At 39.4% G+C, this 17,863-nt stretch overlaps 1 protein-coding gene across 3 annotated transcripts in view; it reads right to left on the reverse strand.

Annotated features, from left to right (window-relative positions):
• spop (speckle type BTB/POZ protein) overlaps positions 1 to 7,489 on the reverse strand; it is an 86,449-nt gene extending 78,960 nt beyond the window's left edge. For 2 of the 3 annotated variants that reach the window (XM_056401461.1, XM_056401463.1), the window contains exons 1-2: positions 7,424 to 7,488; positions 5,651 to 5,813 (exon numbers count right to left, since the gene is read on the reverse strand). The gene's annotated coding sequence lies outside the window, so the exon portion shown is untranslated. Of the gene's footprint in view, positions 1 to 5,650; positions 5,814 to 7,423 lie in introns of all 3 variants that reach the window. The other variant, XM_056401462.1, reaches the window with a different exon arrangement.
• Positions 7,490 to 17,863: the final 10,374 nt, after the last annotated feature.

A 17,863-nucleotide genomic window follows, 5' to 3' on the forward strand; every position in this document is an offset into this window, starting at 1 on the left:
GCAGAGGAGCACTTCCAATACACTAAGCCTCGCCTCTATTATGGCAAAGAAACTACTTTCATTACATGTACAATTGTCCATAAAGGAGGCAGATGAATAATTAAACATAAGACACACCAGGAAGAGAGAGGGTGAGAGAGAGAAAGAAATAAGACATCGGTAACTACTAAAGAAATTAGTAGATCTGAATAGCATGTAAACAACAGAAACACCAGCAACTAGAAATCACACAATACGCTTATTACAGCACAGCAACAAAAGCCCTGTTAAGAAATAAAGGGATTCTGCCGACTGAAGCGATAGAGGGCTTTTAATTTGAAATGTTTGCAATAAGTGTTGAGTTTGTATTAAAACATAATGCAGTAACTTTAACATGGCAAATTAGAACAACTGCAAACAAAAACGAACGTACAACAATATCGCTATGGCCAATTATACATACTAAACAGAGGGAGCTCCCTCTAATACAAGCCTGCCTAAATAAAAGTCGGTTAGATTCTGGAGTTGAGGTAAATAAAGGTTAAACTGTTGCGGGTGCCAGATGCTAGGCTGTGGTCTATGTGAGGGACGAAATAAGAAAGATATTTAGTCTCTTATAACTTTCTCTCTGATTGATCATTTTACAGTAATTAGAGCTAAAATCACTGTCTTCATTTTAATGTTTGAGGATTTTGTCAGACAACGATGTGGTTGTAAAATCAGGATTTGACCATGAGCGGTACAGCCTTTGACATTTTTGCTTTAAAATTGACCTGAGCAATTTACCAATTATCTGACTTTTTGCAGTTATTTATTATCATAATCGTTTATTATCAATTGGAAATCATTATCATTATTATTATTATTATGACTGGAACGGTACATGATTAACTCAATAAGCCACACTGTCTGCAAATGAAACAAACTTTGAAGGAAATGTTTCACAAATTGAAATTTGTAACATGCATGCAACCACTATTCATATATGTGAGTAATTAAGTTCTGTTAGATACAAATCTAGGGTGTTATTGTTATTTTTTTCTCATTTAACATCTAAATTCCAGTTGCTGGCTTCATGGCACACTGTAGTTTTCATCAATTTCCTCAACACACACCCTGGGGATGACAGAACATTCCTACTGCTTTCATTTTAAGTGAAAATTATATCCTTCTCAAATGCAAAATCAAATGATATTTCAGCCACAACAGAGCTGGATCTGGTAATCAAACCATTTGGATGGGTCACCGTTTTCCAGGCTTAAATGCCAAATAATATCTGCAAAACTGGATCTGACTTTTGGGCAGTGACACTTTTAACCAACTGTGTTGTCACTAATTCATATTCAGATGGCTTCCCTGGGTCACAAGTTGTGCTGAGCAGCCTGGCAGAGACCAGGGACCTGACCAGTTCAAATCACAGGACCAAACTCAGCATGCATGCATGATTTAAATACATCTAAATGGCAGATGGCAAGAGAACTGGCTTGTGTCTGGCTCCAAGACAGAAGCAGTGATGTAGGGGAAGCAGAGGATGAGACTGTGTGCTAGAGTGAGAAATGGCTTGGCTTGTCTTTAAGATTACTTTTCCTCTTAAAACATTCACTTCATCTGTGTCACTCCTGCTCCCAACTTGTTATTGGAAAATAGCTCCGTGCAGGAACGTTGGAAAACCATTCGATGCCGGCACTGTCTGCATCAGTCACACGCTGACACGCACATACACACAGAAAATACATTTCATCCTCCATATCCGAAACAGCCAATAGCACTGGCAGGCATTTGCGACCCCAATCCATATTTCAATTTCCCTCCTCTCATGCAAACTAATTCAATACTTGTTGCCTTCCCTCACAAGCGATCAGCAATGTGAGAAATGAGCTTCTTCTTGTGCTGCATCTATAAAAGGCCCAATCAGAAACATTTTTGAGCAGGCCTCCGCCTATATCAATTATGTCTTACTAGGCCTGCACACAGGCAGATCCTTGGAAGTAATGTTTGAGGATGAAAAATATGTAATACAAAGCACAGATCCTTTTTCTCCACATTTCCTGTACTCAGAATCCATTCAGCCCACATTAGCTACATTTAAAACTATATTTTACATCCCATACTGTCGCATAGTGCTCATATCAAGAGCTTAACTACTCATGGTTTTAAAACAGTTAAGTAAGTATTAAGCTAAACAGTGAGATGTAAGTCGAATAAGTAGTTCAGATATGATTTACTCTAATTTGAAATTTGACCCTGAAAGTGGGATTCAGCTTAAAACAAATATCACATATCAGTTTTTTTTTCAACAACATTCATCAGTGCAGTTTTGTGAACTTGTAATAGTCTCTCACAAAGCCAGAGACAGAAATGCCAAAGCTGTAGGCTGTGATGCCATCGGCCAACACTTTCTGGAATCAATCCACCAACACAACTCAGGAGACAGACTGGCCACAGTGACAACCAGCCAAGTTTTGGGGGAATTTACGTATATACGGTTAATCAGGCTCATCAGTGGGGAAAAACTCAGTTAGAGATTCTACAATGGATTTCTGACGAGTGAACCATTTCCAAACACTTTCAGCTCACCAACTTGCATTTGATATATTAACTGCTGTAGAATTTTCCACTCTGACACCACAGAAGAGACTCACATATCTTGACATCTCCCCCCTGTGGCACCATCAACAAAGAAATTTCCCAGTAGCACAGAGAGAAATAAGAAAATGAGTGTAAACAGATACAGCACATAGCTAGCTGGGTGGAGCAGAGTCAAATTGAGAAATGGTGCAGTGCAGAAGTATTTTGTTTGTTAAAATTCTCCATACTCCATATTATTGATCCTTGCATTCTGTCCATATTCTCTTAAAGTACAAACCAACATACCCATACTCATGACTGACAACACCTAGTTAAACACAGGAGTCTGGCTGCACTTTTCCTCACAACTCTTTGCCCATGTGAAAGGAGCAGCAAGCAGGTAATAGCGACAAATATAGGGGCTTAAACGGCGACAGCTTTACGATGCCTGAGTGGCCACTATGACTCCATTCCTGTCAGATTGTATTAGCTTGGCCTCCACCGTGTGTTTCGATTGGCTCTTGGCCTATTCCCAGCAGTTACAGAAGCACCTCCCGTAAATAAACCAAATGGCTGCATCTTGTAGTGTATGAAGGAGGGGGGGGCTCTGGGCAGCTGGGCACTTGTGTGTAAAGAACATCTGACAGAGTGGTTGAATAGTTTAATATACAGCAGCGAGCTGAATGGACACAGTTGACTAGAGGGAGAGCTCGGCACACATCAGTGTAAGAGTTTAAATTTGACTAGTGTTTAAGAAGAATACAAGCAGCCAGGCGAGGAAAGCACTGTTAAATCAAGACAAGTGGTTTCATTCCACTCCACCCACACACACACACACACACACACACACACTCACCACACACACTCCTATAAACAAAAGAAAAAGTGTGTCTTTCTGCCAGCTGCCAGGTGCAAGTCTAAGGAAAGGCCACCTGTCTAATAACCGTTTTTGATGCATACAGCTCAGCAATATGAGACTGAGCATCTGGCCTGTCCCCTCCAAACTGATCTTGTTAACAGCACGAGTGTCGTTGTTCCTCATATAGAAGGGTTCTTCACCTAAATAGGTTTTTCCTCACCAAAAAACATAATTTTGTTTTGATTAATTCAACCAATTAGGGCTTGAGATTGCAATGCAGTTTTTACCACCAACTCTCCACTGTGAGATGTCCGTTGGATGTTTTTATATGGAGCACACAGGATTTATTGCTTGTTGTCCGCCAAAAACCATGGGTGATTTGAACTACTTTAAAACCAAGTCACTTATTCTTTGTAAACCTAATACCCCTAGAGTAAAACACAGTGGATTTGTAAATTCTAGTAACATTTATTAAAAATGCAATGCTTGACATGCTGCAGCTAAATTAGTTTTTTTTTTTATGGCTTTGAAATGGCCTTTGAAAAACAGTGGAAAATAATAAATTTCCTTGCACTGATAAAAAATACTGGACTTTAGCTAAGCATGCTGAAAGAAGAAACGCTGGCAGGGCTGCTCGCACAATGAAACGACAATCAGCTAAATGTTACTTTGAATTTTGAAGAGCAAAATTATATAAAAATACAGAAAAAAGTATTTCCCACTAATCATCAATATCACAATGTTGGAATAAGTGTTACATGTTACTTGCATATGGCTGCCACAAGCCTTTATAGGCATTTGATTGGATTTGTATTTGTTCCTTTTTCAAAGTGGAAAAAAAAAGCACACGTGTAATTAATAAAATCAACAATGGCTCTGCTCCGTGCTCACTGAGCCATGCTAAACGGTAGCATCTATAGAGCTTTATATAAGGGTCACTGAATGGTGTGCATAGCTAGTACTGTACAACCTCCCACAGTAACTCAAACTCTTCCAGCATACCTGACCCTTACACCTAGCCTTGAGGGTGGTGGGCACCCATTTCATTATTGTGGTCAGACAGTTTGTTCAGCTTTGACCTGGAAGTTCAGCCATTACAAACAGTGTTGTCTCTATTATTATTATTATTGTTATTATTATAGTGGTCATCACCCATTTTGTACTGTTTGAAGCTTTACAGAATTTACAGTCTGTGATCTTTATTATTTACGGCAGATAGTGATATCACATCCTGTTTTGCACAGGACTCAGGGTAATTGTTGTTGAACTGTAGGAAACTGTGACTTAGTGATGACAGCTGTAGCAGAACAAAGTTTGCATAATGAACTCAAATCCTACTTGGAAACAGCACAAAGTCATTTTGTTTTGCAGATGGGGCTGTGACTTAATAAAACTTTCAGACCAATATGAGTCATAAACTTGTATGTCAAGAATGCATCTTTACCAGCAGCTAGGTAAAGAATGTGTTTGACAGTAAAATGAGAAAAATGTAAAGCCAGCCAACAAATTATCTTTGAGATTCAAATGTTTTGAATCAAACAAGACTCCCATTCAGTGCATTTCTGAACTCCCACATGCCTCCCTGCTCATGCATACAACTCCAGCACAACTGAGTGGAAAAACACTGTGGGACAAACCAACTGAATTTTTGGCATGCATTTGAGCACGACTTATACAACCACAAACACAAATTAATAAGTAAACACTCTATTATTATTTTTACTATTCCAACAACTTCTTCCTCATTATTTTGAGAATCGCTTTTATTTGCCCTTTCAGGTGACCAGCTAATTTGTTTTGCGAAACACTGTTATACATTCTGTTGCTTATACCACCAATTTACAGTTGACTCATTTGTGAACTGGTCATTTTAATTCTCTACTTTGCTTAGACATTTTACATTTCATGACCTCATATTTTGTCAACTCATTTGTTTTCAGATTTTTTTTAAATGCTTTCAATTGGGGCTGCAAAAAATTATTATTTTTATTCATGATTAATGATCATTTTCAGATTAGTTTCTGAATTAATCAATAAAAAGTTTTGTCAATACAATGTCAACCAAATAGTGGAAAATCCATCCATCCATTATCTATACCGCTTATCATTTTAGGGTCACTGGAGGTTGGAGCTATCCCAGCTGACACTGGGCGAGGGTGGGGTACACCCTGGACAGGTCACCAGTCTATCACAGGGCTGGCATATAGAGACAAACAAGCTTTCTACAGACAATTTAGCTCTAACCTGCATCTCTTTGGACTGTGAGAGGAGGCCGCAGCACCCGGAGGAAACCCACGCAGGCATGAGGAGAACATGCAAACTCCACACAGAAAGGCCGGCAGGTTCAACTCAGAAGCTTCTTGCTGTGAGGCGACAGCTGTGCTAACCACTGTACCACCGTGCCGCCCTATAGTGGAAAATACCTGTTACAATTTGCCCGAGTCAAAGGTGACGTCTTCAAATGTCAAGTGTCCATTTCAAAGAGTATTTTTAAATTTTCAGCATCCTCCATAAGAGAGTGATCTTTTTCAGTTTGATTGAACAACCTCTTTGATTAACCAACGCATTTTATCTTATGGCTTATTCCATTTATTCTAATTAGCCCATTTTTAGGTATCTGAAAAAACAAAGTCTTCGAATCAAACCAATTTTAGCTTTTCTCTTTTTAAAAAACATGCTTCCTCACACCCTACTTTATGAAATAAAGTGAGCATATACTCTACCCAAATCCCAGTCTGTGTTTTCCCCATGAGGATTTTCTGACACAGTCTGCTATTGTTCATACCCACCAGTCTGTTTCCTAATCTACCCGCCCAAACAGCACTGTGTACTCCCATCCTCCCATGTCTCCTGTTGCAGCTGTGGTTGGAGTGAGTATGTCTTATACAGAACTGCAACAATTACTCAATTAATCAATTAGATGATAGGCAGAAAATAAGTCTGGAACACTTTTGATCATTTAAGTCCCTTATCAGTGGTTCCAGCTTCTTCTATGTGATGATTAGCTGCTTTTCTCTCTTTAACATTATAAATTAAATATATTTAGGTGCTTGGACTGGTCGACTGGACAAAACCAGACATTTAAAGTTGAGTGTGAATGTTCTTTCTTTACATTGAAGACAGGGGAAAGGGAAGAAAATTTCTTAACGTCACACGGCTTTTTCTGGAGCTTCTATTAACATCTTACAGTCTTCCTCAGGGAACTTCATTTAAGGGGTTTTGTGCCATTCTCTGACAGCATATAGACTTAACGATTAATCAAGAAAGCAGTCTGCAAATTAATCATAATGAAGATTATCTTCAGTTGCAGCCCTAGTCTTTTATGTGTATTATGTAATTGTGACTTAAATCAGATATTGATCCTGATGACTGAGTCACTGTTCTTTCTCTGCTTAAATAAATAACCCACTTCATCAGTCTGTCTGTGGCTTAAGTCCACTTCATGACCACTTAATTTCCAACGGTGTAGCAGAGGTGACATTAGGATTTCACTCTGCATTGCAGTAGCCTTCCTGCTGGACTCCACTCTCTCTGCTCAGCTGCTGTCTGGCATGGTGCAACCTGCAGCTGTCCTGCACTGCGCATGGAGAAGCAACAGAGGGGGGAAACTATTGTGGTGGTCACTATTTGGCAGGATACTCAGGCTGAGCCGGGGGATATAGCACAACATGTCTTCTTATAGTGGGCTCGTTATTTTGCATGTCCCTGTGGAAATTTAACCACTGATCATTTTTGCCGTGACGTCCACATCCAACCAGCAGACCTCAGTAGGACACATAAAATGACAAAAAAAACAGCCGAAAAGTCTCCCTTACATCTTCGACTCCTCATATATGAAACCTGAGCCGTTACTAACCTGCTAACATTAGCCAGCTAGCGGCTAATATTGAAGCTCTGTAAAAGTGCTGCCAGCGATAAAGCACGCCCAAACTTCAAACGTACGTTAATACGGGAGATATATTATAATATACAAGCAATAAATACGGGAAGAGCGAAATTTATAGCGTTAAAACTCACCTTTGTTTCGCAGTTCCACAAAAGGGATGAAGGATTTTTGACAAGAGCTGTCACAGCACTTCCGGGTGAGACTGTGACGTGTACAGACGCGTAATAAGCATTTGGCCATGCTGGGATTGTTTTGGTTTTGGACTCTGAATGTCTCACTGGAAAAATAAATAAATTTGTGACTTAAATTGCCACTCATCTCTTCCAGGACACTCCCTGTCACTGATATTCCGACTGTGGTTAGTCTATATTTGTGTAGTTTAAGATTACTTGTTCAAGAGCTGATTAAGATGGGACAATTGATCCCCAGGAGGAAAATGTAGCAGGAAATACACCAGAGAGCAGTGGTTATTGGTGGTATTCAGTTCCTTATCCAAAGTAGCAATGCTACACTATAAAAATACTCTCTACTTTAGACACTAACTTTTATACTGTAAAAGTTCTCTGTTTTGTAAAAGTCCGTAAAAGTATTAAAAGTATTAGTTATGTAGCAGTATGGCCCCTGTCAAAGATATAGGCTTTTATAAAATTGATTGATTTATTGGATTTTTGCAGTATTGTTTAAAAAGTAAATATTAATGTACTGTCCTGATGATCATCATCTATACTGTTACCATTGAACGAGGCTACCACACAGATGAAGGGGCCCAAGGGTTCAAGGATCCCTTAGGTCAGAGTGTCTGTTTGAAGTGACTGTTGCCATTTCACTTTGGAAATTCACAGAGCTCAGTTAAAAGTAGAGATCATGTTTGTTTTTTCTGATACTGATCAGAGCTTCTTAATATTGAGTATCAGCCAACCAAATCCAATCCAATATTATTACTGACGCTACATTAAAATTTTATTTTTACCAACAGTGGCAGAGAGGTTCTGGTCCACCTGCACAATGTTACTGAAAGAGACACATAATAATCATAAATTAACGGATATAAGACAGACAGACAGACAGACACACAGTCAGACAGACAGACATGTAAATAATAGTGAATAACAATAACCCTTTCTGCTGTTATTGTTCCAACAAAAACAACCTTAGCAGTGTCAAACATACTGTAAGAATCCTGGAATTAACTGATATTCAGAAGCAGAGAAATTCACAGGAGGAATTATAGAAAATTCAAAAAATTAGTGTCTTTACTCAAAAAGCAGGAGGTCATACACAGGTGGTCAATCCAGCACTGGCAAACAATAGCAGGCAGGAAGCAGACAAAAATCTGAAAAAACAAGTAACAAAGCAAAGTAACAAACCATGAAGGTGAACACAAGGAGCAGCAAATACAAACTGGCAGAGAGCAAAGGGAACAATGAAGTTGGACTGACAGGAAACACAGAGGGCAGGTAAGTAGGTGGGAACCAGGTGAGGGTGATCAAGGGAGCAGGAGGCACACAAGGGCAGGAACTGAAAGCACAGGAGAAGTGAGTGATATCTTTAGGTTCCTGACTTCTCAGACTTCAACAGCAGAACCCTCCACCATATTAAGACAATGTAGAGCCCTTTTCAGCAGGGGCTTTTTTTTTACACAGCGTGACACTATGTGTAGATGTATGGGTGTGTGTATATGTGTGTACATGTGTATTTATGTGGGTATCCAGTACAAGTAGAACTATAAACATATAGGTCAACTCTATGTTGTGTCATAGTGTGTATCTTTATGTTTTTAATGTGAAAACAAATGTCCCTTCTTGTCAAATAAAGACCATCTATCTATTTGGGAACTCTCAGTTTACTTTGTTTTAGAATAACTAATAATTAATAGTTAATTTGAAATTTAAGTGATCTTGTTACTCAAATGTATACATGAGCTTGTATAAAATTTGATATTTCTTATTATGTGGTGTACAAAATGCAGCCAGACATCAATGTTGAAGCCACATCTAAAAGTAAAGATAAGTCTGTCTGTATTACAGCATGCAGCACTTTCCTTTGAGTCCGGGTTATTAGTGATTTACATTATGTCTTCAATAAAAAAAATTTCTTTATCACAGGTAATCGCTTGACTTTATTTCCAGAACTCTGATCATTCTTAGCATACATTCAGGATTTTTTTTTTTTTTTCACCCTATTAAATGCAGGAACTTTGCCACATGTGTGGTCTTTGTGAATTATTGCCCTCAGTAAAGTGGGTCGTCCCAGCAGGAAATAGATTCAAGCAAGATTAGTGGGTATACAGGAGATAATGCTTCAAGCAATTAAAAAACATACTGAGAGTAATGTAAAATATAAATTAGTGTACAGTCTCTTTGTGTAGATTTGCAGCTTTACTGGGCTGATGATATGACAGGAAAAGATGTGCTATAATATGATTACGATTCTGATGCCAGCATCAAAATTGGCTATGAAATAAATGGTGTGCAGCCCTGTTTATGTTGCAGATGTGTAGGCAGTGTTGCAGATATTAAGTCACCACATGTGGGTAGCTGCCCATGTAGGGTATGTTGGCAATTTCGCAGTGTTATAAGAATATCGTAATATGATTTTCCCTTTTGAAGATTTAAATCACATTCATCCAACTTCAACAAAAGCACTTGGGATGCACTATGATTTTTGCTGTGATGCTCATCCAAAAGGTTGTCTGGTGGGATATTTAGTTTAAGGCAAAGCAAATTAGAAAGATAAACAAAAAAAATCTGGCAATTGAATAAAGCAGAGAAGAAAAAAGTTGTTATGACACCTGGATTGTTTTCCTCTCGAGAATGTTTGATCTCTTGAGGGAAACAATGCTGCAGTGGTAATATTCATACGCTCCTTTCACAGGTGGAATTTGCTCATCTGTTGTGTGAAACAGTCCACGTCCCCACAGTTCTGAATTATATACATCACGTGTTGACATTCTGTATTGCTTCTCTGCTATTGTAAATAATAAAAAATCCAAATTTCTTTTTTTTTCCCTGTTTGTTGTTGTTTAATGTACAGTGCATCCCTACATGATTCATAATGTGGAATTTTCCCAGGCGGTGGGATGTTCCAGTACATGAAATTGTATTACTGTGTGACAATCCCAGCTTACTCCACAGGTCTGGCACCGTGTTCAGCCATGGCTCAGCTCCTCAGAGTTCTATGCAATTATAAATAAATAAGCATGTGGACGGGAAGAAGAGAGGGCCCTATGGGGACAAGCTGAGAGAAAATAGAGTAAGTTTAATTAAAGCTGCAAACTGCACTCCCACACACAGATACACAGAGACACACACAGTAATATAGGAAAACCAATACACTTATAAGTGTTTCTGTGTGTGTGTGTGTGTGTGTGTGTGTGTGTGTGTGTGTGTGTGTGTGTGTGTGTGTCTACGCGTGTGCACACTTCATTTGACATTGTGCAACTATACAAAAGAGAAAATTGTGCGAGTGTACATACGCTGTGCATGTATCCACGTGCACGTGCTTGCTTATGTGCTTGCAGCCAGTCAAACCAATACAAGAGGAAGGGAAATGTGAGTGTAGAGTAATCCCATGTTGTGTTCAGATAAGGTTCTCTAATATTCTCCATCACACAGTTTTTGGTGTTTTACCTTCCTGATAACAGAGCTGAAGGTATTTTGTCTCTTCCTGTATTTCACTTCCAGTAACCCAGCTATCACACCCTCTGCACAGTAAAATGATTTGGTGTATGCCGCTATGTTTTTGTTACATTATTTTCCACAAAATGATTGAACTGCCAGTCTCCTCGTAATTACCTAAGGGGTGCAGGCAAAGGCACAGCCAGTAAAAGGCTGATGAGGGAGTATTGAATTTGCACTTCAATTAGAGTGCTTATAAAGTGTGGATTACACAAGGACTCCAGGGCCACAGCTCTCACTCAATTACCACAGTGCACTATGGGAGGAGGGACAGTAGCCTTTGCAGTGGACAGTGAAGGCATCGGGGTAAAGGAGCAAGGTGGCGGAAGAAGACAAAGAAGAAAAAGTAAGAGGAGTCGAATGTTCGTGCGGCGTGAGCCAAGTCTTTAATCGGGGTGGATCCATGCAAAGACAAGGGCAGAGAAAAGGATTAAATGAGGAGAAACAAATGGAGAGAGATCCATCCATGTGTGACTCAGGTCTCCCTCCCCAAGTTCTGGCCTTGGATTCAACAAGGACATCTGAAAACACGCCGCCATTTGAGTTATTAAACTTCTGTGACGCTGCGCAGCGTAGCACTATACCCCGATTTGAAATTCCTGTGCGTGTGCATTCATTTCCATTTTGTGTGTTGTTTAAACACGTCTCCTTCAAGTTGAAGAGGGTGTACAGAGGAATCTGTTCAAAAGGAAGCAAAAAAAAACAAAAAACAACCTCAACAATGTGTCTGTGTCCCTGAGTAAATTCTCAAATGGATTATTGAGCCAATGAGTGAAAATCACCAGCCATTTAGAGTGGATTTGTCTGCGAGGCAGCGATAAACGACAGCTCGCCTTTCTGCGGCTTAGCTCCTTGATTCTGAGAAGGAGATGCTTGAAGGACATGCTTTTAGAGTAAACAGGCCAATGGCAGTGAAGAAGAAAAAAAGGAACATTTCAATTTGATTGCAGGGCTAAACATATAAAGACACAGTGAGATGATATGAATGTGAATTATTAATTGTTATAGACCTTTATGGAGCGTTCTTGGTGTTTAATTACTGGTTTTGATGTTAGCCCGAGGCGCAGTGAGATTTGAAAGATTTCAAAGTGAAAATATGCAGAGCAGAATCATAGAAGAGAAGGAGGGTTTTACTATCTTCTGTCAAACTCTAAAATCCCTTTTACATTATAATGTAAGTTATATAAAGTTACATAAGGTGACTGCACAAACATAGCATGACTGGAGAGGTTACCTGAATTCAATCTGACAGTGTTATAAGATGTAACTGGCAGTTACATGAAGGCAGAACTGGTGCTATTTGTATACGTGGATGAACAAATAAAGGAAACCCTAATAGCTTACTGCTAAGAGGGATTTTATATCAGCACGTACCTTTAATCTCCCAGACTCCAGCACTTTTCCTGTCTGTTTAGATCATCTCCTTCCCCTCTACCTTTCTCTCCCTCAGTCCCTCTCTCTCTCTCATTGCTACTGTCAACAAAGAATGTGCAGGCTTCCCACAGGCCCTAAAGGAATCTCTCACACTACACTCACATAATCACTTCAGACCCGGCTGTTTAGGCCGACATCTCCGCTGGGACTCACCAGCCGCTCGCTGCAGGCCAAATCAGACCACTGAGTAAAAAAAAAAAAAAAAATCAACTGCAACAGTGAAACAAAGAAGTGCAAGTCAGACAGAAGAGCGTGACCAGTCTGAGAACATCAAGGACTTGTCTTCTGGTGGCTGAATGTCATACTCTCTTCCTTCAGTAATGGGATGATTTGGTGCCCTCCTGTATGAAAATGATAGACTTTAAGAGTCTTCCTTTGAGCACACAATACACACCCACACATTGTGTGTGAACAGGGAGTGCATGCATTTATGTGTGTCAATATGTGTGTGTGAAGTTGTGTGTGTGTGTGTGTGTGTGTGTGTGTGTGTGTGTGTGTGTGTGTGTGTGTGTGTGTGTGTGTGTGTGTGTGTGGCAGGTCAAGCGTGACTCTTTGACTGCCATAAGCCCAGTTTAAATTCCATCATCCTTTCCAAAGACCAAATGGGATCCAGAGCTTCATCTACTTATATCAAAGAAGCTGGATTTAATGACATGTTTAATGACTCCTTACATTGGCAAATGGGCTTTATTTGAAATCTCCAGTGCTGTCAGAAAAAAAAGCCTTTTCTCCTCCAATTAGAGGCATCCTTTGGAAGACAGACTCGCTGCTCTGAACGAGGATTTTTTTTTGTAAGATGGAGAAAGAGGAGCTGTTGACGCTTAGTCCCTTGCTAATATCAGACTCGAGCAGGCTGGAAATGAAGTCAAATATCAAGGTGGAAATATATTTTTAACAATGGCAGGCAGCGACTGAAGCCTCTTGGGAATTGATAGCTTATGAAAAAGAGTGTTGAATCCATCTGCCACATTAGACTCAAGATCTCCCCCTTTGTATTAAATGATATCTTCAGTTGACTTTCCACTCCATTTCTTTTCTTAGTTGAATTGTTTTTACTCATTTTTCATGTTTTGTTATTTTTGAATTTTGGTTACAAGCGTTGATGACAACAAGGGTTAACATTGACATGTTAATGATGGTTTTATGTCAGCAATAAATGCTGCACTGAAAAATTGCACAGTTGCAGATGTGCTCCTCTGAATTAGGCAAATTGTGATGTTGAAAGTAGCACATCCTTGCCGGCAGCATAGTTTGCCTCAGTGAACCAAATTATTAATATCTTAATTAACAACTCCAATATGAAAAGTATGAGACACATAACCAGAATGAAAGATGCTTGTTTTTCTCAGGCTGTCAGAGGCTGAGCTGTGCAGCTCAATTTGACTGACTCCAAAAGCCAATTCCCCTCCAGCACTGACTTGCATAGCAACATTTGCATCGTAAAGGGTTATATAGAGGCTGAGAGGTTTTCTGGATAAAAAAAAAAAAAAAATTTGTGAAATACTACATGTGAAGACACAAGCGCACATTAAGGTACAAAGTCTTGAATGTTTTTTTATGCTGCAACTTGTTTCAATATGAAATTGCTGAATCAAAGATCAAAGACTCTAGAAATTTGGTAATGTTGTTCCATGAAACTGGGGGACTCAAAAGAGAGACATTAAATGAAGAATGGTCCAAACTGAAGCTGCAAAGGGACAGAGTTTGACGTGGCCATTCACATATATGGACCCAAACACTAGAGGTGCAACACGATGCCGTCCAATGTGAATGGAACCTCCAAATAGCAGCCTGACCCCTCCCCGGCAAATCAAATCAAAGGTTTTGCAACATCACAACACAAGGACTTCATGCAAACTTCCTCTGACGTGTTTGAGAGACAAGCTTGGACCAACCAATCAGAAGGTCCAGCTAAATGATGTAAAACCACTTCAGACTGTGTCATGTGAGACACAGCAGTAAATGTCTTTCCCAGTCAATATGATATTTAGACAATGCATGGAAACGTGATGAAATGAGTGAAATGAATGAATGAATTGGCATAAAAACTCTTAACTGTCATAGACAGAAAACAAGGGCAGATCCTGACCAGGCCCAGGTTCACTGACCACAAACAAGGACAACACTAAAAAATGTTTTCAAATTTCAATTAGCTAAATGGAAAAATTGAAAATACTCCATTATATATCAACATATCACAACCTGAGGGACAGTGGATGACCTGGACACAAACACACACACACACACACAAATTACATACTGTAAATATATAATTGATATATACATGTATATTGATCTTGGTCTTGTTTGTTGTATTTTGGAAATTGTATTTTGATGCTTTGGCGACATTGTCTTTCTAAAAGTTTCATGCCAATAAAGCACAATTGAATTGAATTGAATTAAATTGAATTGAACTGGTAACACACTTCCAACACTGTTTGAAGCTACAATTGATAATAAAAAGCAAAATCAGTGGACCAGTGTAGGATTCAATACATTTCCTCCCAAGAGGCCTTTCTCTGTGTCTTTCAAACTGCCGTCATTAACTTCAGCTAAAGTCGTTTCTGAGACAGAGAGGACACTGGCTGTCTGTCAAGGCCTTGGCTCCGTCTCAAACATGTTGCACTATTACTCTGTTTCTTATTCAGAAGATAAACAAGGACATGAGACAAAACAGCAGAAAAGTCATGGCACGAAGAACAAACCGAGCAGCGTTCGCCAACACTACACTCCATTTGTCATTTCATTTAACCACTTCATCTCCATCTCGGGGGTGTAATTGTGAAGGTGTCCACCTGTTAGATGCAATTTTCTGCCCACTAACCAGCAGATAAAGCACAGTGGAGTTGCTCAAAACAGTGCACTGTTTTCCTGACACAGCTGGGGCATAATGACCTCATGCCACAGGTCGAAACATGTTTCTGTCCTCCACCCTGCGCAAATGAGGCTGCCTCTGGTCATTAGGGAACCAGCGTTTTAAAAACACAGAAAAACAACCAGCGCTGTGGCCATTAAAGATGCCATCGACTTTTTAATTAAGTCTCATAAAGGGCCTATCAGTGTGAGGGCGGTAATGTACGACGGCGTAAAGCCAATCCCATCCCATTTCTGTGTTCTTTGAGGCTTTAACAGATCTGTTCTCATTTCACGCTATTAGAGAAGGTCTGGGACTGTAACACTTAACATCTCAGCAGTCTCGGGCCTAATTTCTCATCATGTGCCATAATCCAATTCCACCATTTCATATCGTGGCGAAGAAAGTTTACTTGTACAGCATCTTTGAAACACAAAGGTAATATAAAGTGAGAAAAGGCTTTAAGTCGACATAAAAAGACAAAGAGCATGAAATTAATCAAAAATAATAGAAATTTCAATAAAAACCAGCAGCAAAAGAAAAAGGCTTTTAGTCGAGACCTCACATCATGCAAAGGTTTCATTCCAGATGTTTGGTGTATCCACTATAAAGGCTTTTGTTTTTTTATGGAAACCAGCCCAGGACAACCTGAGACAGGTTTTGAGGGTTTGCAGGTTTTCTTTGGGTTAATAAAACAAACTTAACTGGACACTTCCATCCATATTCCCTGTGTGTGATAAAGGTGCCTTTCCATTTAAAGTTACAGTAGCTCTACTGTTCTTCCTTTGAACCATACTCTGTGGTATGAGATTCTTTTTGTCATGAAGCCTTCATACAATCTGGAAATAATACCTGTTTAACTCCGACCTCTTAGGCTCCTGAAACTCACCCATGTTTTTTATTCCAAATGTTTACATAAGTAGAATTGTATATATATATATATATATATATTACTTTAGTCACTATAGTCTTTTATGCAATGGTTTGACTTACTTTAAAGTGATTTCTTAAATTCAAGAGCAAAATAAGGATAAAACCTTAAATACTTTACTGAACATTTTAAGGAAACCTTCAAGATGAAATTAAGGGTGTTTTGTGCAACTGTTTTTTTTTTGGTTTTTTTTTTTTATAACTGTTTTATATAAGGAAACAGTAACTCAGACTGTAAGGGAAATCTTACCTAAAGGTTTTTTGTGCAATGGTTTTACTAACTTTAATTGATTTCTTAAATATAAGACCAAAATAAGGACAAAATCTTAAATAGTTAAGTAAACATTTTTGTCACGCTGTGGGTAAGGCCTGACCCAAATGCAGCCAACACATGTGGATGAAGTGCAAAAAAGTTTATTAACTGAAGAACTTACAAAACTGGTGAACCAACAGAACAGTATACCGAAGCACGAGGGCACACAAGGAACAACAACCGGAGACACAGGGGATACCACAGCCGACATGAACAGACAACATGAACAGACCAAGGACAAACCAGACATGAACAGACAAACCAACACAGACAAAGAGGAGCACAGAGACTATATAGACACAAGGGAGGCTAGGGTGATTGAACACAGGTGAAACACATTAGGGCGGGGCAGACAATCACCAAACAGAAAAACGGGACCAGGAAGTAAAAACATTGAGACACACAAGGAAACCAACTACAAAATGAAACAGATTTAATGGAGGAGGTCCAAGTTTGGACAAAATCCAAAACAAAGTCAAACATAAAATGTCTGCCATGGCAAACCATGACAATTATAATATCAGTCATTTGACATACAGGTAGTCTGTACTGATCTGAGAACTGTAGTATTGTGCTTTGCTTTCTTAGAGTGAGTAAGAACTCCAGCAATAGCTATCTGGCGCTCTTTTGTTGAGACCTGTGAAGACACCACTTCTTACACGTCCAAGTCTAACTTGGACATGAATAATTCCAAATGTGCTTCATTTTCATGGTTATATTCTTGATTTCGTTGCTAAATTTTTAGTTTGAGTCCATTATTGAAGCTTTCTCACTTGCTTTTTTTTGCATTCAGTCTAATTAGTTTTCCAGCATGGTGCAGCTGATAAGTCATATCTGTTTTTGCAAAAAAGAGTACAGTATTTGTGTATTTGTGTCAGAGAAACATGAGAGAGAGGGAAAAAAAGAGATCAGGACAAAATGAATGCATGACCTGGATTGACTACTTCAGACTCCCCCGACCACCAAACGCACTTTGAATCCCTCCTTTGATTCCCTCTGTAGAGGAATCTTCCAGAAGGAGGGAAGGAGGTGCTGTTGGAGAACCTTCACTCACCTCACACAGGGGGCAGGTCATAGTGACCTCAAATCTCCACACATAAACTTCTGAACAGCACTGGGGCTAGCAGAGTGCAATAACAAGACCGACCTCCTTATCTCCAGTTGGCACAAGATGCCGTATCTAATACTACGTCCAGAAGATCCTTGACAGGCAGAAACTTTATTCATGGGAAAAGTGTTGTGGAGCAGAACTACTGCAAGGAAATCCCAGTCAGGAACTGGGTTGGATTCACTGTAAGATTTCCAAGATGCAATTATCTGATATCACGTCAGCCTGGCAGCATATATACTGTAAATGCTACAC

The sequence above is a fragment of the Seriola aureovittata genome, chromosome 17, assembly GCF_021018895.1.
Source record: "Seriola aureovittata isolate HTS-2021-v1 ecotype China chromosome 17, ASM2101889v1, whole genome shotgun sequence".
Taxonomy (NCBI): domain Eukaryota; kingdom Metazoa; phylum Chordata; class Actinopteri; order Carangiformes; family Carangidae; genus Seriola; species Seriola aureovittata.